Source organism: Tursiops truncatus, chromosome 2, assembly GCF_011762595.2.
Source record: "Tursiops truncatus isolate mTurTru1 chromosome 2, mTurTru1.mat.Y, whole genome shotgun sequence".
In the NCBI taxonomy this organism is placed as follows: Eukaryota; Metazoa; Chordata; class Mammalia; order Artiodactyla; family Delphinidae; genus Tursiops; species Tursiops truncatus.
In genome coordinates, this window is record NC_047035.1 from 98809305 (window position 1) to 98822778 (window position 13474).

General features: G+C 34.0%; 1 protein-coding gene across 7 annotated transcripts in view; it reads left to right on the forward strand.

Annotated features, from left to right (window-relative positions):
* Window positions 1–13474, forward strand: part of TEX9 (testis expressed 9) — a 215369-nt gene that overhangs the window by 40326 nt on the left and 161569 nt on the right. The gene's annotated exons all lie outside the window — the stretch shown is intronic.

The window sequence follows — 13474 nt, forward strand, 5'->3', positions numbered from 1 at the left end:
GTTTCTCATGTTTTATGGTATTTGAAACTACATGCCTTCATATTGTGTTGAGAAGAGCTTGGGAGGAGAATAACATAGGAAGCTTTGACCTCAAAAGTGAACTATGTGTTAAACATGAGAATTGTCAAAGTGTAGTTTCTTTAAAACATTAAGACTGGTTTATTATGCAAATATTATAGTGAGCATGGTGGGTCAGGGATTTCTTAATCCATTATTGAGGAAATCATAAAGATGGCAAAGCTGATTCAAAAAAAAATCTGAGGAACCCAAGATAGGTGGTTCTCCAGTGAAAGGAAAGCTGAAATGTATTTGCTAACAGCTACAAACTAGTTAATGTCCTATAGGGCAAGAGAGCCGTAACCACTGGGGTTACCTTTATTTCCAGAAAAAAATCTATAATTAATATCTAATTTTATAGAATCTAGCCCCTAATCAAGAGTAAATAGTCAAGCAAGGGTAAAATTCCCTACTCAGGAATTAAATAATGTTTGGACAGAGCCATTAGTGCTTTAGAGTAACGTGTGGACAAACAGTATCTCCTGCCATATCAGTAGGATGTTGCAGCTATCAAGCCATCAGCTACTGCAGCCACCCCCACCCCCTACCCAGTGGTGCACCCTGAAGGGGATTCAGGATGGAGAAAAAGAGGATACTGGCCCTAAATAGTTAAGGTTCATATCAAAGGAATAATTTCATTAAGTCCAGACTCTTGCATATTCCCATACTTAGAAAAGTGCTAAAATCATTAACTTGAGATGTCTGGTTTTTCTTCGATTAGCAGCAATCTTTTGATGTTAGACTACCTGGGTTTTGGGTTTTTTGTTTTGTTTTGTTTTGTTTTTTGCAAAAATTCCTATATATCCTGGCCCCTCCCTTTCCTCTTCAGAACAGTCCCTCAGAACTATCTGAGAGGCTGTATCCTGGGCTGAAGTTCTCAGTAAGTCTGCTGAATAAAACATAATTCTCAGCTTTTAGGTGGTGCATTTTTTTTCAGTCAACACATGAAAAAGGTATGTACTTATCCTTTTGCTTTATTTACAAATATCAGAACATTTTTCTTAATGTAATTATATTAACATGAAGCAAATGTCTCAGAAATATTAAATTTGTGTACAGAAAAGCAGAAATGGGCTATAAGAATTGAGAGATAATTTGGAGGCATTTCCTCCCTATGATCCTTACTAACAACTTTAGCTTGCTTTGTGGGAATTACCTTTGGTGTTAGGGAGATAAAGGATGTTATTTATTTTATTGTTAAACCCTCACATTGTGTAAGTCTTGAAAATACACACGTTCTTATGCAGGAATAATTTTACCAGAAGGGGTAAATAACCCCCTTTTATCTTCTGAATATTCTACCCAAAGGCAAAGATGGGGGGTGGTAATGATAGATGTAATTTCTGTGCATAAGGAATAAATTACATGAGCCAAGTTAAATAATGTATGATTGTGGCTGCTACAAATAAAAGCAAGGTTATGCCTACTTTAACCATTTTCTAGCAGATTTATAAGAAAAAGAAACATTGTCCACAAGAAAGATACAAAAGAACATAACTCCATCAGGATATTTTTAATTTCAGAGAACTGTTGTTCTGAATAAAGTTATCTGGAGAGAGATGTAACAGAATCATCGGAGCTGGGAATGATTTCCACATTTGTCAGTCCCTGGCTGAATCATTTAAATTCTCAATGCAGATTTTATGCCTAAGAGTGAACATTAATTAGAAAAACCAACATTATTGCAAAGCCACATGAATAACTAATGCCTGTCATAGATCCGCTGAAGTAATTTCAACCAAAGGTTTGTGTTGGGTTATCAGTCACTGAATTAAACCAGAAACCAAAGCAAAGTTGTCCTTTATAGCTTCAGAAAGACTTAATTTGATTTAAGTTTGATTCTTTTGAGTTCAGAGGTACTCCGGGGATTTTTTTTTAATGATTGGTAAGAAAGTTATTGTGTGTGTGATAGAAAACTTGAACTGAACAGGTTAAATGACATCTGAGTTACTTGCATATTACCTTCAGCATTACAAAAGTGCTGGTGTTTCTGAATATAAGGGTTCCTAAATGCTTAATAGGCCTTTAAAGATATTTGTGTCACAGAATGGGAAAGGGAAAAAAATAGAACCCTTTTAAGGCAAATGAAAAGAAAATTCCCGAAAAGATATTAGTTAACAGAGGTTAGTATATGGGTTTAAATCCTCAGGTAGTCAAAATAACTGAAAAGGAAAAGAAAACTGTGGTATCTATATAATGAAGTAATTTTGTAATATTTTTGCCCTTTGAAAATAAGGTCTTTGACCTAGGAACTTGTGAGAATTGGTGTGGCTGACTGCATGCAGGCAGTTTTCATGGCTATGATACTTTATACTTCTGCCCCAATACAGTGTTTCCCCCCTAAGAACTACAGATTGAGTAATTTGATTCATCCACAGATGATGAGATGATATGGGTTCATGCTAATCAAATTCAGATTATCAATTGTTTTTTTTTCAGATTATCAATACCTTTTTTCAGATTATCAATTGTTTTTCATTTATAATAAAAGGTATTTCTGGCTTAAGTTGAGAGACTCCCTGCTCCTTTAAATGTTGATGTTCTCTCATTCTAAGTTACCGCTCTCAAATCATTGTTACTAATCCTTCTCATTCATATAGGTGCAAAAAATGCTAAACAGAATGTGAGAAAGAGAAAGCAACAATTGTATTTTTAATCTCCCAGACCAAAGAGATTTATCCCAGGAAAGAAATCAAGATTCAACATTAGGAAACTTTTCCTGTGATACATTGTATAAATAAGTCATATAAAAATCACGATCATGTCAACAGATGCCAAAAGGGCATTTAATAAAACCAAAACCATTCATATCCTATAAAATAATAGGACTAGGTAGTTACTTCCTTAACATAGTAGAGAGTATATATTACATATGTCACCAGTAGACATCATATTTTAAATTAAAACAGAAAAGACATATTTATTAAAAGTAGACACAATATTGGGGTGTCTACCATCACTATTACCACTTAATATTACATTGGAAGTTCTGGTTAGTGCAATAAAGATAAACCAGAAATAGGTAAACTCTCATTATTTGCAAATTATATTTGACATCAAGAAATTTCACTTGAATTTCTAAAACCATCAGAATTAGTATGATTTTATTAAAGCACTGGATAAGCACTGGATATCAGAAAGTGGGAGAAATATCACAAGCTAATACCTGAAGGGTGGTTAAGAGTTACCAAGATGAAGGGGGGCAGAAAGGAACTGAGGCAGATGAGAGTACTCTTCCTATCTAAGGGAATTTCTAAGCAAGACCCGGGGGCAAGAGGAGGCCCTTTATCGCTGAGGGAGTAAAGGAAGTTCAATATGCCTGTTAGTGTTTATAGGAGTTGATGCGATTCCAGACAAAACTTCAGTGGGATATTTTGGAACGTCACAAGTTATTTTAGAGTTCTTTTTGGTTAAGGAATGTACCACAATTATGACAGGTGAAGGGAAAAAAACAAGTTTAAGAACTGAATGTGTAGTATGAACCAAGTTGTGTCAAAATTGGGAAGGGGGACTGGACATTATATATGTTCTTATAAATAAATATATGGACAATTTCTGGAAAAATACAACCAAAAAAATGTTAACAGTGGCCCCCAAGGAGCAGCACTGAGAGTTTGAAAGGAACATGGAGGGAGCAAGCTTTTCTGTTTGCTTTCTAATCTTCAATATTATTTGCATCTTTTTCTATGACTGTGTTGTAAGTTTCTTATATCCCTGTTTTGAAACACAGACAATCAGCAAATAATCCCCACTGAAAATATTTCTAGAAGAAAAACAACAAAAATATGTTTGAAAACCATCTGTTAAGTTTTGGTCCTACTAGAATTAAAGAATATTGTAACACACAATTATAAACACCATTAAATACTGGGGCAAGAAGAGATAATCAGTGGCACAAGACAGCCCAGAAATAGACTTGAATATAATGTGAAAGCAATATAGATAAAGGATATATCATTAATCAATGGAAAAAGAAGGAGTTATTCAGTGAATAATGCTAGAGCCATTGTTTAGCAGTTTGGAAAAAATATCATGTAGATTTTCACCTCACAACAAACATAAAAATAAATTCCAGATGGTTTGAGTTAATATACAAACAATTTAAAACAAGAAAAATAGAAGTGAATATTTGTCAAACTTTTGGAAGTAGATAGTTGAAAAGCAATAGAAAAAATTAGGGAAATATTTAACTATGTGAACATTTAACATTTCTTTTTATCCCCAAGGTAAGCCACAACTAAAATTGAGACAAACATAAACCTGGAGGAAAAATCACACTTAATTTGATAGCACTGATACAAATTTGATAAAATACTGAGACTTCAATTGATACACAAAGGAAATGAATTCACAGAGGAGAAAATACAAATCTTCAATAAACATGGGAGTGTCCAACTTCACTGGTTATCAGAAACGTGCAAATTAAAATGACCTTCCATTTTTTATCTATAAATTTAACAGATTTTTTAAGATTGATAGTGGAATTCCTAATATCAGTGAGCTGCCTAGGTCAATTGCTGATGGCAATGTGAGTTAGTACAAATATTTTTTAGGAAGCATTTTGGCAATATGTATGGAAGTCCCTAAAAGTGTTTATTTCTTTTGTCCTAGAAATTACACTTCTTGAATCTAACCTAAGGAAATAATCCTAAATATGAAAAAAACTTTATGCATAAAAATGTCATCTAAATAGTATTTAAAGTGGTGTCCAGAAATAACAGAATGGCTGTTATGACATCCTCTATATAGAATATTATATTTCCATTTTACCAAGTATGTGTGGATAGAATGTAAAATGCCTCTTATACAATATCAACTAGAAAGAAGGAATATATTTATTGAATCATTTATTATATTTGATGAATGATTATTATTTTGTTAAATTAAAAGTATGTAGAAAAAAGATGGGTAAGAAATAAATTGAATATAATGACTCACTCAAATGAGTGAGGAGATTATGAGTGATTTTTTGACTCTAATTTTCTCTAAAGATAATGCTTTCCTTTTTAAGTGGAAAAGTATGATGAAATAAAAATTGTTCATACTCCCCACATAGTTCTAATAATCCTTTTTCCAAATTTTATTTTAATTCAGAATAATTTAATTAAAATTGTATTTAATTATTATATTCATTTTATATCAAAATATATAAAATAGAAAAGAATGATAAAAACATGGAAAAAATTTGGGGGCCTCAGAGTTAAGTCCTTGGCGTCTTTCTTATATTTTACTTTCCCAAGGTGATTCACATCATGACCTCATACATTAATGACTCTGGCAACTCTAGGCCTGACATCTCCCCCGAGTTCCAGACACATATTTCCAACTGACTTCTGGACAACTGTTGTCCTGCAGATAAATCAAACCCATTTTCTCCCCAGATGCACCTCTCTACTCATATATTTCTAAATATATGTTTCCTTTTTTCCTCCATCCTCACTGACACTGGCTTGATTTTTTTTTCAAGTTCTGATCTTCTCACAGGACTTAAACCACACTCCCATTTGGTCTTTCTGCTGTACCTGATTTTTAGTATTAACTTCTAGCTTACTTCTTTTGTGACAAGAGAACATTTTCTAAGGAATCAAAAGGAAAATCAAATAATATCTGAGAGAAATGAAAATGGAAACACAACATACCAAAACTTATGGGATCCAGCAAAAGCAGTTCTAAGAAGGAAGTTTATAGCTGTTAATGCCTAAATTAAGAAAAAAAGAAAGCTCTCATATAAACAACCTAACATTATACCTCAAGGAACTAGAAAAAGAAGACCAAACTAAGCACAAAGGTAGCAGAAGGAAGGAAATAATAAAGATTAGAGTAGAAATAAATAGAGAACAGGAAAAAAAAGATCAACAAAACTAAGAGTTGGTTTTGAATGATAAACAGAATTGACAAAACTTTAGCTAGACTGACCAAGGAAAAAAGAGAGAGTACTCAAGTAAATAAAATCAGAAATGGAAGAGGAGATATTACATCTGATACCACAGAAATACACAGGATAATAAGAGACTACTATGAAAATTATACACCAACAAATTGGACAACCTAGAAGAAATGTATACATTCCTAGAAATATACAAAGACTGAATCATGAAGAAAAAGAAAATCTGAACAGACCAATAATGAGTAAAAAGACTGAATCTGTAATCAAAAGCCTCTCCAAAATGAAATGCCCAGGACCAGATGGTGTCATTGGTAAGTTTTACCAAACACTTAAAAAGAATTAATGCCAATTCTTCTCAAACTCTTCCAAAAAAATTGAATTTGAGGGAATACTCGCAAACTCATTTTACAGGGCCAGCATTACCCTGATACCAAAGCCAAATAAGGACACTGCAAGAAAAGAAGATTACAGGCCAATATCCATGATGAATTTAGATGCACAGATTCTCAACAAAATACTAGCAAGCTGAATTTAGCAGCACATTAAAAGAATCATATAACATGATCAAGTGGGATTTATCCCTGGGATGCAAGGATGTTTCAACATGTGTAAATCAATAAATGCGATATATCACATTAATAGAGGGATAAAAATCATATTATCATTTCAATTGATGCAGAAAAAGCATTTGACAGAATTCAACATTCTTTCATGGTAGAACTTTCAACAAATTGGGTATTGAAAGAACATACCCCACTATAAGCAAGGCCATATATGACAAGCCCACAGTTAACATCATACTCAGCAGTGAACATTTGAAAGCTTTTCTTCTAAAATCAACATGGTACTGGAAGGCCAAGTCACAGCAGTTAGGCAAGAAAAAGAAATAAGAGGCATCCAAATCAGAAAAGGAAGAAATAAAATTGTCTCTGTTCACACACCATGTGATCTTATATATAGAAAACCTTAAAGACTTCACCAAAAAACTGTTATATCTAATCAACAAATTCAGTGAAGTTGCAGGATAGAAAATCAACATAAAAAATCAGTTGTGTTTCTATACACAGTGAACTATCTGAAAAAGAAATAAAGGCTACAATCCCATTTACAATAGCATCAAAAACAATAAAATACTTAGGAATAAATTTAACCAAAGAAGTAAAAAATTTGTACACTGAAAACTGTAAGACATTGATGAAAGAAATTGAAGAAGACATATATAAATGGAAAGATATCTAGTGTTCATGGGATTGGAAGAATTAATACTGTTAAAATGTCCGTATTACCCCCAGCAATCTACAGATTCAATGCAATTATCAAAACTCCAATGACATTTGTTTTCGCTGAAGTAGAAAAAAAAATCCTAAAATTCATTTGGAATCATGAAAGACCCTGAATAACCAAATCAATCTTGAGAAAGAAGAACAAAGTTGGAGGCATCACACTTCATGATTTCAAACTATATTACAAAGCTATAGTAATCAAAGCAGTATAGTTCTGCCATAAAAATAGACATATAGACCAATGGAACAGAATCAAGACCCCAGAAATAAATCCATGCATATATGGTCAATTAAATGTTTGAAAAGAGAGCCAAGAATATTCAGTGGTGAATAGATGGTCTTTTCAATAGTGTTAGAAAATGGGATATTCACATTCAAAAGAATGAAAGAGTAGACCCCAATCTTAACACCATTCACAAAAATTAACTCGAAATGGATTAAAGACTTAAATGTAAGACCTGAAACCATAAAACTTCTGGAAGAAAACATAAGCTCCTTGATATTGATCTTGGCAATTTTGGGGTTTTTTTGTGTGTGTTTTTTTGGATATGACACTAAAAGCATAGGCAACAAGATAAAAAATAAATGAGTGGAACTATATCAAACTAAAGGCTTCAACACAGCAAAATAAATGATCAACAAAATGAAAAGGCAACCTACAGAATGGGAGAAAATATTTTCAAACCATATATTCAAAATATATAAGGAACCCATATAAATAGAAAAAGTCAAATAATCTGATTTTTAAAATGGGCATTGGACCTCAGTAGACATACAAACAGCCAGTAGGTACATGAAAAGGTGTTCAGCATTAGTAATCATCAGGAAAATGCAAATCAAAACCGTAATGAGATATCACTTCACCCCTGTTAGAATGGCTATTATCAAAAAGACAAGAGATAATAAGTGGTGGCAAGGATGTGGAGAAAAGGGAACTCTTGTGCTCTGTTGGTGGGGATGTAAATTGGTGCAACCACTATGAAAAACAGTATGGAGCTTCATAAAAAAATTAAAAATAACACTACTACATGTTTTAGCAATCTGACTTCTAGGTGTATATCCAAAGGAAATGAAATCACTATTTCAGAAATATCTTCACTCCCATGTTCATTGCAGCATTATTTACAATAGCCAAGACATGGAAACGACCTAAGTATCCACTGATGGATGAATGGATAAACAAAATGTGGCATATATACACACACACACACATATATATATATATGTGTGTGTGTGTGTGTGTGTGTGTGTGTGTGTATATATATATATATAAAATTCAGCAATAAGACAGTAGGAAGTTGTGCCATTTGCAACAACATGGATGAAACTTGAGGGTATTATGCTAAGTGAAATAAGTCAGAGAAAGACAAATACCTCACTTATGACCTCATAAGTATGACCTCACTTATATGTGCAGTCTAAAAAAGTTGAACTCATAGAAATGGAAAGTTAGATTGTTGGCTACCAGGGACTGAGAGGTGGGGGAAATGGGGAGATATTAGTCAAAGGGTACAAACTTTTAGTTATAAGATGAATATGTTCTGGAGATCTAATATACAGCATGGTGACTATAGTTCAAAATGCTGTATTGTATTCTTCAAAGTTGTTAACAGGGTAAATATTACACGTTCTCGCCAGACACACAAAAAAATGGCAACTGTGAGGTGATGGACGTGTTGATTTAAAAAAAAAGTAATAGCAGAAACTCAGTGGTGAGGGAGTAGGCTGAGGGAGTTTATGGGAAGTCTCTACTTTCCACTCAGTTTTTCTGTAAACCTAAAATGACTCAAAAAAATAAGGTCTATTAATTAAAACAATTCTATATAATTTTAACCATATTAGATTTGTTGAGACTTAATGTTTCATGTGCGCTTGGAAAAAAATGTGTGTGTTTTACATTAATCCTTTGTTTAGGTCAATTTTCTTTATTTTATTCAAGTCTTTTATATACTTATTTTTGTGTGCCTGTTGTTTGGCAAATTTTTGCTTTAGAAATTTTGAGACTGTATTATTAGGATTATACAAATTATAAATGTTTATATCATCCTGGCCAATTGTACCTTTTTCATTATGAAATGATCTTTTTTGTTTCCAGTAATGTTTTCTGTCTCGGCATTTTATTTGTTTGATATTAACATAGCAACAGCTACACTAGGTTTTTAGGAAAGAGTTTAGTATTTGCATGGTATATTTTTTTCCATTTTTTAATTTAAATCTTATTGTTTTAGACATGTTTCTTGTAAATGTCATACAGTTAATTGTGTTATTTTATCCAGCCTGAATCTTTCTTTTTCTAGAGCATTAAGTCTATGTCAGGCAATTCCTGACATATTTGGGTTTAAATCTGTCATTTTATCTGTGATTTCTACTTGTCTCACTTTTCTGTTTCTTTCTCTCTCTTTTCTTGCCTTCTTTTTGACTTCTTAAAAAATTTAATATTAGTTTGGAATTTATACATCAAGTTTCTCTTCTCTTAATAGTGACACTAGAAATTTAAAAATTTATACCTAGGGCTTCCCTGGTGGCACAGTGGTTGAGAGTCCGCCTGCCGATGCAGGGGACACAGGTTCTTGCCCCGGTCCGGGAAGATCCCACATGCCGTGGAACGGCTAGGCCCGTGAGCCATGGCCGCTGAGCCTGCGCGTCCGGAGCCTGTGCTCCGCAATGGGAGAGGCCACAACAGCGAGAGGCCCGCGTACCGCAAAAAAAAAAAAAAAAAAAAAATTTATACCTAACTTATCAAAGTGTAATCAATACCTTTGCTCTCCTCCAGCACAATACAAATTTCTTAGAACACATTAACTTTATTTTCCCATCTCCACTTACATGTTGTTGAATTTTAAAATTCTATGTTGTAATTTTTTAAATTTCACAAGATGTTATTATTTCTCATTTAGATTTACCTCTTATGTCCACCATTTTTGTTCTTTATTCCTCATTGTATCTCAGACCTTCTTTTTGAGATTACTTTCCTTTTACCTGAAGTACAGCCTTTAGAACTTACCTTTAGTCTCAAAACTGTTTTCTCTTGGTACATGGAATCCTAGGTTGGCAATTATTTCCTTTAACAACATTTAAAGATATTCTACTGTCTTCTGGCTTCCATTGTTACTATTGAAAAATAAGTCGTAAGTATAACAGCTGATCTTTCACATCTAGCTTCCTTTAAGACTCTACCTTTGGTGTTCTACATTTTCACTATGATATACCTAGATTATGGTTTCTTTTTATGTATCTTATTCTATATGAATCTATAGATTGCTGTCATTCATCAGTTCTGGAAAATTCTTAGCCATGGTCATGATTTTTTAAAATATTGCCTCTGTCTACCCTCTCTTTCCTTTCTCCTGGAATTCTGATAAATGTTTATTAGACCTTGTCACTCTATCCCCATGTTTTTTAATGTTTCGTTCAAATTTTTATGTGTTTTTATCTTATATGTTTCTTTCTGGATAATTATTTTTTTATTTTTGGCTGTGTCGGGTCTTCCTTGTTGCTCGCGGGCTTTCTCTAGTTGCAGTGAGCAGGGGCTACTCTTCGTTGCAGTGTGTGTGCTTCTTATTGTGGTGGCTTCTCTTTTTGCGGAGCATGGGCTCTAGGCAGGGTTACTTCTGTAGTTGTGGCACACGGGCTCAGTAGTTGTGGCTCATGGGCTCTAGAGCGCAGGCTCAGTAGTTGTGGCACACAGGCTAAGTTGCTCTGCGGCATGTGGAATCTTCCCGGACCAGGGCTCAAACCTGTGTCCCCTGCATTGGCAGGTGGATTCTTAACCACTGCGCCACCAGGGGAGTCCCTGGATAATTTATTCTAACTTATTTTTTGATTCATTTATTTTTTTCTTCCACTAGCTAGAATTGGCTGATAAGCGCATCCATTACATTTTTTATTGTAGTTAGTATGTATTTTTTCTTTCTTGCAATTTCTAATTGGTCATTTGCAGTCTATTTTATACCTATTCTCTAGAGAAAATTCCAAACTTTCCTTTCTTCAAACACAGAAGGAATAGAGGGTTTTAAGATTTATGTCTGATAGTTCTTATATCCGAATACTTTGTACCTCTATTTATTATGCTGTTTCTGCTGGTTTTCATTAATTGTACTTTACATTTTTTTGAGAATAATTTTTATTTATGTTACAAGCTTGTATATAAATAGATTTCATTAAAAATTTTTCTTCATCAAATGCATTTGCAAACAATTACAATAATTAATACTAAAATCAGTTTCCTGATTTTAGAATTTGTAAAAGTCATCTATATGCTTATATAGTTGGGAAATTTCCAAGAAAGCATCATAATTGGCAAAATCTCCAAATTTATTGGATTGAACACTTTTCTCCTTCTTCTCTAATCTGCACTGCCATCCATCTGCCTAAAGCCTTTCACATAGTATTCAATAGAATGCTATAGAAATAAAAATGTTTATGAATAGGATGACACAACCAGGACAATACTTTTGGATTATAGACACCATCCACATGGTGGTGCAGAGAATATATTAGAAGTTAGAGACACTACCACCACCAAAAACAATGACAGGTTTGACAAATTTTTTTGCAGGTCTTGCTTAGAAGTATAGTGCATCACTTTGGAATTGTAGAAAAGTTGATACCTAATATTCTGGTCTCTAATTTTGGCTATATCTGAAATGGAGATAGAAACTTTCTATGTTGATATTTCAGTTAGCGGTGAAAACTTATTTTATAGACAAGTTTATGTCTTAGATTTGTTCCCAAACTATGTGTTTAAAGTTAATTGTTGCAACATCATCTATAGCTTGGAAATGCATTTTTCTATGCTTGGTATTTTTACTGTGTATGGCTCATTGTTCTTGAAAATCATTGATGGGGATTCTTTGGGACCTATAATTAAGGCACCTGTAAAAATTTCCTATTGCTACTATAACAACCACAAATTTAATACCTTAAAATAACACATTTTATTCTTTTACAGTTCTGAAGTCTAAAATCAAGGTGTCAGCAGGGCTGCATTCTTCCTGGAGACTAGGGAAGAATCTGTTTCTTTGCCTTTTTTTTTAGTTTCTGAGGCTGCCTGCAGTCTTTGGCTTCTGGCTCTTTTTTTGCATCACTTCAAACTCTCCTTCCATCACCACATCTCCTACTCCTGACTCTGATCCTCCTGCCTCTTTCTTATAAGGAGCCTTATGATTGCATTGGGCCTACCTGGATAATCCAGGATAAGCTCCTAGCTCAAGATTCTTAACTTAATCACATCTGCATTGTCCCTTTTACCAAGTAAGGTAACATATTCACAGGCGCCACAGATTAGAACATGGACACCTTTTGTTCTGGGGGAGGAGGCATTATTCTGCCTTACCACAGTACCTTCTCCAGAGAGTATTTGTGTTTGCTTCTGCCAGGCTCCAGTCCAGAACCATCTCTCAAAACAAGTTCATGGCTTGAGGTTTTATTGATCATCCGGTGATATTAATCCAGGCTGCACATCCATGGGAGGATACACTGTGTAGTCACAAATTCTTAGAGAAGGTTTTAATCCCTTCTTTTTTCTCTTCTTCCTTCTCCCCTCCACTCCCCCTCCCCCTTCTCCTCCTTCCTCTTCTTCTTCTTCTTCCAGAACCAACGCAAGATTCTTTGCAGTTCCCCAGAAGTCGGAATTAGAGCAGATTTACTTGTTTCATCTCTATCTTGAGAGTATAGCGTTTTATGGCCTCAGTTTAATTTGACTAAATCTTCTACTAGACTCCTCGCCTCCCACTTAGGATTTGACATCTGTCCCCCCTACCCTGCAGGTTTTCCAAACCAAATTCAAGTTTTCCAGGAATAACAAAACCCTCAGGCCAAGAATAGCTTTGGTGTTGTGACTTCTCTCTCTGGATTTCGGCTTTCCCTTGGATTTTGGCCTGGTAGTTCCTTATGATCTTGTCAGATTTTTAGTGCTCTTAATTAAAACATATATATTATATTCAGCATTTTTTGGTGTTTTCAGTAAAAGCATTAGTTCAAATACTTACCTGCCATCACACAAAATTAAATCCCCAAACGAATTCTTTATAATGAAAACATAATAGTTTTGCAATTTAAAACAATTATGGGCAAAACCTCAGGATATCCAAAGAGCAAGATAAGTTACAAGATAGTACATGGTCATTACCAAAAGAATGAATCTAGTGATAATTACTTCTCTTGAGTTCAGAAGAAAATGAAATCACCGGAGTTTGAAACACTTTGACTAGTTTAATGGCAGAAGTGTGATTTAAAGTGCAAGATA